This window comes from Sinohyriopsis cumingii, chromosome 7, assembly GCF_028554795.1.
Source record: "Sinohyriopsis cumingii isolate HCF-2022 chromosome 7, ASM2855479v2, whole genome shotgun sequence".
NCBI classification, from domain to species: Eukaryota; Metazoa; Mollusca; class Bivalvia; order Unionida; family Unionidae; genus Sinohyriopsis; species Sinohyriopsis cumingii.
The window spans coordinates 1,875,768-1,884,370 of NC_142967.1; the positions used below are offsets into that span (position 1 = coordinate 1,875,768).

At 31.1% G+C, this 8,603-nt stretch overlaps 1 long non-coding RNA gene across 1 annotated transcript; it reads right to left on the reverse strand.

Moving 5' to 3' along the window:
- Positions 1–1,073: 1,073 nt before the first annotated feature.
- Positions 1,074–7,956, reverse strand: LOC149794628 (uncharacterized). Its single transcript, XR_016422049.1, has 4 exons — positions 7,902–7,956; positions 7,214–7,418; positions 6,436–6,513; positions 1,074–1,595 (listed from the first exon to the last, which is right to left on the reverse strand). It is a non-coding gene; the product is annotated as an uncharacterized LOC149794628 (long non-coding RNA).
- Between the last annotated feature and the right edge of the window lie 647 nt (positions 7,957–8,603).

Genomic DNA, 8,603 nt, shown 5'->3' on the forward strand with positions numbered 1-8,603 from the left:
TTGCTGTCCATTTTGCCCCATGGTTGAGTCATCCAGGTGGCATGTTGCTGGCAGTCTTTACTTTGCGTCTGAGAGACATAGCTAAGACTGCACAAATCCTCAGGTACTATGCTAGATCTTCCAACCAACTGAAACCTTTCTACCAAAAATTATTTTTTCATCCACCGTATTTCGGTTTCTTTCCTGTCAATTTTCTGAGCCTCGATCACATCCAGTGACGTTTAGTTATTAATATTAATATTATTGTTATTATTACTATTATTATTATTATTATTATTATTATTATTATTTATTTGTTTATTTATTTATTTAGTTAGTTAGTTAGTTAGTTAGTTAGTTAGTTAGTATGTTAGTTTGTTAGTTAGTTAGTTGGTTATTTCTGCAGCCATTTCTTGCAATTAATATTGACAACTTCGTTTCTTATAGAAGAATGTTCATCCGCTATATGAAGCAAGACATAAGCACTGCTACAGATGGCGCTATATCAAATCCATTCTCTAAGCAATACAGCCGACAAACCGAGGTAGTATAAAGCTCAAGAGCACAGCTTTCATCAAAGCTAATTTGCCTTATTCTTCGATTATAGTTCTCGTTATAGCCATCTAGTTATTTCTTCGGAAATGTGGTTCTTTTGTTTTGATCAATTACACTCATTAATTATATTTGTCTCGAGGCAGATGAAATTATTTTAATTTGTATGAAACTGGTCAAGTGGTGAAACAACCGAAAGAAAGTTTGTTTCTTATTTTAATTGTTTTTAATCTACGTAGGGATGGAGTCATTAGTGTTACTGGTTCATATACCAGTCTCGTAATAAACATTTCTGAAGTACATTGAACGCATGCTTGCACTGTTGTGGACATAACTGACTACGACATATATAACTAGGGCGTGTTATTATGACACTATGACCTGTTATTGTGTCACAAGGGCATGTTATATTGTCACTTGGAAGTATGTTATGTCCAACATTTTCTCGATAGAACCATTCCTCTTCTAATACAAATGGTGACATACTCTGCAACCAGAATAAGTGAAAATAGTCAAATAAGAAAAGAAAACAACAAAAGAACTAGGATGAAACAATTTATTGATCTTGATGAAGGATATATATTAAACAGCATACTTTGTCCAAAATAAATTAGTTATTCCATGGAATCGTCATTTTACCATTTCACTAATGTCACAAGGAATACAGTCCTTTCTCTTGGAAATTACATCTGTAGGCGGTATGATCATGATACGTTGATCCAACGTGGAGAAGAAAAACATATTGCGATTTTTTTAGAGAGGTTCTGATTGTGGTGGAGGTACTTCCGTCCGGAAGAAAAGAGATATGCACCTAAACTTTAATTTTAAACTTCTTCACTTAGGGATTAGAATACATAGGCACCACCTCACAGAAAACATATGACAGAAAATCTGTTCGCGTCATAATATTCCATATGTCCTGGATTTTTGTATATGTAAAATAATTAAGATAATTTAATTATTATGTTGTATTCATATGTAGTTAATATGTACCAATGGTGTCATCGAAATTCCATCCTCTTCTAGAATCGTATTCACACTGTCCGAACATTTCTGGCATCTATCTAATATAATAATAATAAATGATAATAATAATAATAATAATAATTAGTAGTAGTAGTATTGTTGTTGTTATTGTTATATTGTTATTGTTAGTTTTGTTATCATTATTATTATTATTATTATTATTATTATTATTTGTAATACAGGTCACTGGCCCATGGCACATAAATCAATGATTTGCAAAGTTCTTGAATACTGCATTGTAAAATTGTTCAAAATTTGTAGGTTACAAAGGTTGCACTAACATCAGTGCCAATTACTGCTGATTAGGTTATTGTCACTATTATTTCATATGAGTCAATACTTGCTAATTTACTAAAAACGTTTGGTTCATGATGCCATCCATATGCTTCAAAAGAAACACTTTATCAGTCATGTGACCATAAAATACATTAGGAAACAAATCTCCATTCATAAGAAAGAATATTTTGCTGATTATTAAAAGATAAAGAAATTATAATAAAATGAAATGAATTTGTCAAAAGTTGCAATGACTTCTAAATAGTCTTACTACCTAAACAAAACAATTATAATTCTTCTCGATAAATTAATTTTATTACTAAAAAGATATTCTTATATACAGAAGAAGAAAAAAATTTAAGACAAATATTGAGATCGTTTTTGCATTGTCGAATTATAAAACATATTTGTCCATGAAAGGCAGTGTGTGTGTGTGTGTGTGTGTGTGTGTGTGTGTGTGTGTGTGTGTGTGTGCAGAGAGAGAGTATTATGTGTACAGGTATCTAGCAAATAATTTTAGATCCTCTAATTATCTGGACATATTTTGCTCTACGCCAAAAATTCAAATAATTTTCAGTAATATTCCGGCCGTGATCGTATCAATTTAATTATAAATTTTGTGCTTTAATATATTTCTGACGATTTCTTTCTAAATTCTTATTTATACTGATGTTACCGTTCTAATTAATTCAGCTTTCAGTATCAACAGTCAGCTGTGTCATTAAAAGTAATGCACAAAGAAACAGACGAAGAAATAGAAAAGGATGCCGATAAGTTGGTAAATAAAAGAGTAAGAATTAATAAGTGAACAAACAAATGAACGAACGATACATTAATGAATATAAAAGAAAAAAAAGGAGAATTACGAAATGTATCACTATACACACGACTCAAATCCCATCTCATTGCATTTATAAAGTGATAGTTCATTTCCCGAAATCGACATTGTAACTATAGCGAAACAGAAAGGAAAATATACTTGTAAAAAGTAAATTACGAGTAAGGACGGCAATTCCTTTATTATATTTTATTTTAGGTGTTTTATTAGACCGATATATAACTATTTATATTCTTAGTCTGAGGCACTCAATCGCACACTAATCTCCACTAAAACGAGCATTTGGAAACAAAATAAATCAAGTCTTTATTTTATTTAATCTGGATCTTCTGGTTTTTGTTTTAATTGATTTGTTATTTTATGGCTTTTATTTTATTTAGTCTGGTACTTTCTGGTTTTTGTTTTCTTTGATTTGTTATTTTATGGGTTTTATTTTATTTAATCTGGTACTTTCTGGTTTTTATTTCTATTCTGTGTTTTATTTGAACACATTGAGATGAGCAAAGCAATTTGTTTGAAATTATATTTCGGACTAATCACCGGTGATATAATAAAAAAAAACAAAGACGCCTTTGGTAAACCTAAACCTTTTTCTTAACTCGGACAAATGGGGCCCATATTTGTCATTACACATTTTGCATAAAATATAAACGTATTAATGTTCAAAACATAAGTTTAAAAAGTCGATAGATTAGTGAAAGTGCTAGTGTAACTTGAAAGTCCCTAGGCATCCGGGCTATCCTTGACTTTGAGGCCATAGCTAACCCAAATATATACTTATATACATCATGCCAATCAACCTTCCTCAGCATGTCCTTAGTTATTATGCTTGCTCTATTCTTATTCCAAACACAGCCAGGTGTCCTCTCTCATGAGGGAATTGCTCAGTATTACAAAGCACAGATATTCATGTCGGAAAAAATAGCATCAAATGTTATGTATATTTTATTTTCTTGCATCTGATTTAAAATAGATTTATTTCAATTTAAGTGTTTGTCAGTTTTAAAAAATTTATTTTTCATTACATAATATTGTAATGTAAATTTATTCACTAGAGATGATACTTTTTTCAGAAAATAGTTTGACCTTCAATGTAAGTTTATAAACACCAGGTGTTGATCTAAATCCTGACCATGTTTCAAATTTTGCAGCAACCGTAGTAAACAAGTTCTATATTATTTTGAAATGATTGGTTGTTTTCGAGGTCATGATGGGACTTTGTCTTTAAGAAGTAAACCATTTCTTTTTATTTGTTTGTTTCTTAGAGTAAAATGATTGGTTTTCGTCAGGGACATACTGGGTAAACATGATCTGTAAAAAGTACTTGCCTTCTATAACCTTCGAGAAGATGATCACGTGACCCCTTGTTTACGTTAAGAATACGATATAACCCATTTTTTAGAGAATTAATCTCAGTAGAAGCTGGCCTGTTAAACTGTTAATTGTGTTTTGTGCTGTTTGGAGTTATTTCAAATTACTTGGTTTGGAGTTATGTCAAATTACTTGGATTAAAAAAGATTAAATCTGCTATTTTTCTGGAAAATACGTGTGCTCATATAATATTGCGAAACAAAACAGCTTTTTACAAACATTTGTTCAGCTATCAGAAACCAGAGTGATAATTCTTGTTTCTACAAGGAACGATAGACTTCAACACTACAGATTTCGTCTTCCATCTTTGATTCTTCGTCGGAATTCGGACGTGAAATCAGTAGAACATTTTGTTATTAGTACTACTCAAATTTTATTCTTGGATTGTTTTGGATTATTTTTTGGATTTGATTCTATAAACAGTAAGTTCGTATTTTTTACTTTTAGAGAATTTTTCCATGGAAATAAAATATTGTATTTCTTCAAAAACCTGTTGTTTTCACTTTTTCTACTGTTACTATTTATTCGAGCCTAAACACGTGACATAAGATAAGGGTTTCGTAAGGAGACTTGTGTGCATATATATATAAAATCTTAATTGGTAAAAGTATAATCTAATAACATAAAAATAAGTTTACTAATTCTTTAAAAATGAAATTGAATTTGTAATTAATTATCAATATAATATGATTAATTATTTATAAAGTACTTGATAGTAACCGTAATGCACACCATATTTTTATTATATTTTTATTAAATAAATTGAGTTCTGATAACCACTTTAACAGCTATAAAGATTATACTAGTGTATATGTTGATTACATTTATCTTTGTAATTATTTTTTTTTTTTGTGTAATTTGTTTTCTTTTCTTCTAATAAGCATGTATTATACATAATACTAATATTACTGAAACTGTTTATCTCTATTTGTTGATAAATCGTATATATAGTTTTCAGTAGAGATATATGTATCTTTAAGATCCAGTTTTATATATATATTTATGTATTAAGATATAATTAATCTTTGCTGTATATGCACATCTCCATGTAAATTATTCGTTAAAGTATTAGATAATTACGTTAAAAATGTAAGCTATGACGTCATCTTGTTTATATCATTGTTTATTTCATTGATCACTTAGAAACAACATGTTTAATGACGTAAGCAATGATATTGAATTCAGTTTGAATTCAGTCTGATGAAGCATTAAAGCGAAACCGGTCACACATTCTACGTGTTGGTGTTGTTTATTTTATAATTTATATATATATATATATATATATATATATATATATATATATATATATATATATATGAATGACATAAGAAGAAAAATCAGTTACCTCGGTTCGTTAAAAGTATGTAAGCGAAATAATAATAAAAAAAATCTTTTCTAAATTTACGAAGTAAATATATCCTTGCTCGTCAGCTGCTTACACCGTTTAACCAGTCTTCGGTAGTTTGCAAAAGTATTTATTAAAAAAATAAATTCGTTCGCACGAAACAGTTTTTCACTCGTGCGTTTAGTTCGCTCTTCACTCAGCTTGATTCACTTTTTCAGTGCCACTTCAAATAATATATAGTGAGTTTTCATGTCTTCTTGCGCGAAGAGTGATTAAAGAAGATATCAGTATGGCAGTCCACTTTAAACTAGGGTTCAAGAAAACCGCCCTTCCTCTCGTCCTGATTGGGTAAAGATGTTCTGAGCCGAGTAAACATGTACTAAACATTATCTCTGGACCGAGTAGATGCAGATTCAAATAAATCTGAATGCTTTTTTTCTACCCTAAACAAACGCTGAAGTACAATATCAATTAACATTCGGTATGCGCCAATTATAAATAGCCTTTGCCTAATTTGCTTGATCGTTGCAAGTCTAGAATATGTCGCACAGAAAACAACTTCATTCGGTTGCACAGATACCCGATGTAAGATTGCTAGTGAAGTGGGTAAATATTAGGAATAGTGTTGCCTTTTCACACCTAACCGTCGTTTTCTTAATGGTGACAGCATTTACAGTGACACTTTATATAAATTTCGGCGCAATCACGATGTACGTATCAGATATCTGATACGTTATTACACGGAGAAAATCTAAATTGTTGTAGCTTTTTATCTAGGCAGGCAAGGTTACGTTTGTCCCAGGTGCCCTGTATTTGCAGGTCTGAATTGTTATTGATTCAATATCACGCCAAAAGGGAACAAGTGATTAGGACATACATACATACATACATACATACATACATACACACATACATACATAGAGGAAGAGTGTGATAGATAGATAGATAGATAGATAGATAGATAGATAGATAGATAGATAGATAGATAGATAGACGTGTGTGTGTGTGTGTGTGTGTGTTTATTGTATAAGATAAAAGTTATATGTACCTTGGATTTGCTATCTCTGAATCGTCAAAAGCCTGTAGTTAGCTTCTTTTTAATCACATTGTTTTCCAGTTCAGTCAGCTGTAGAAAGAGGACCGTAACAAACGTTACGCAGAAAAAAACTTTGTATGAACGGCAACATTTTGATAGAATATACCTGCAACAGACTGACAAATTACTGTTTCAAGCATTTCATTAAAGTATACACATTCTCCCGTGCAAAGAAAAATTTCTTCTTTCATCAGCCAAATATAAGCAGCTAGTTGTAATACTAATACTTCATATATTAAATCACATAAATTACTCTAGTCTTGATGATTTTAGAATAATGGGAACACATAAAGGATTATGTTTTGGGATATAATATTAATTGTGTGAATCATTCTTTGATCTTCATTGTGTTATTCATATGCTAACGGATATTTTGAAACATGAATAAATACAGTGTCAGTGGCAAGCATTTTAACAATCACCCTACGGTTAGAAACTTTTTTTGTATACCAGTTTATAGATATTTCTGGCCAATGTGTATATTAAAATCAAAAGGAGCTATGCTCACATGGACTGTGTCTTTTTTACAAAAATAATACAAAAAATTGTAACATTCGAAGCTTAACCTTATGTCTCCATTGATATTTATCACTCTTTTCTGTACAGTGTTGCCTGTAGGAAGCAATTATTTTGCAAATCATCTAAGCTCAGCTTGCTTTCAGTTTGCAACATCGTTAAATAAGCCTAAAACAAAGCAAACAAACAAAGAAGTAAGTTTTACATGATTTACCTGTAATATATCAAGGAGTATTTTAATAAGCCTGTGGTTGACGGGACTTTCTCTTTTTAGATCCATCCATGTTAATGATCTTTTACCGTAACCTGCCCCTCCCCATCCTAAGGTCTGGGCCCACTGACCACTGACTGGTCCGAACACTTGAAGGATACTGCACAGTACTATTAAAAATGCAAAGGTTCTTATTCTTCCTGATGATCTGAAAATAGTGTGAAATATTTTAAGACGTTATCTTTGCAGGATAGAAATGATGGTACATTATAGAATAAAATCAATTAGAGTTTTATACTGTAGTACATTAGTCTTCAGACTTATTGTCACGTGAATTATGTTTTATTTGAAATATCAACTTTATCTTTCCTTCTGAGTAATCTCCTACCTATCTATCTACGTACCTACATACATATCAAATTAATGGCTATTGATAAAATAGAAAACATTTTCTTAACCTTATTCATGAGCAATTCAGTTAATTTACTTCACAATTAATAGCTGACGAAAACGATGTATAGCAGAAGCAACTTCTCTCTCTCTCTCTCTCTCTCTCTCTCTCTCTCTCTCTCTCTATATATATATATATATATATATATATATATATATATATATATATATATATATATATATATATATATATGTGTGTGTGTGTGTGTGTGTGTGTGTGTGTGTGTGTGTAACACCTTACCGTTGTACTACTCTTGTTTCCATCGTCAAATACAAAGGGTTGCAATTGGATCTAAAACACTAAAAATATAAAAGTGAACATCGCTAATAACGCTTTGATACAAATTCATAAATATAACAGATATAACTCACACAGACTAATGACCAAGTGTGGCGGGCCTGTCTTTCAGCAATATCATAAGCGTGACGCCCTCTAAACTGAATGAAACCTTGTGAATAAAGAATCAGAATCTCTCTCTCTCTCTCTCTCTCTCTCTCTCTCTCTTTATAGGTACTGCATTTGTATGGGAAAATATGAACGAGTTTTTTGATGGAATACTGCACGACCTTGGGAGTGCAGTATATCCATCCGACAAAACGATGCAGTAACATTTGTATGAAATGCTCACTTTCTTATTCTACCTAAGGCTTAATTATATAAACAACATACACTACAAGAAACAAAGTAAATGACTGTATGCCGTATTCCACTCTAAATACGCAAGCGCAGATTCATCATTACACAACAACAACATTATTAATGCGCACATAACTCCGTCCAGATAAATTTGAACTTAGTCGCGCACTCGACATAACCTTCGAACGAAAATGGTGTACCTAGTTAAAATTGACATTTGCAGCCATATTTTGAATGAATGCGTATTGCAACAACTTTTCCATTTGATCTGGAATGAATAGATTTTGGTATTTTGTTTCGATTCTA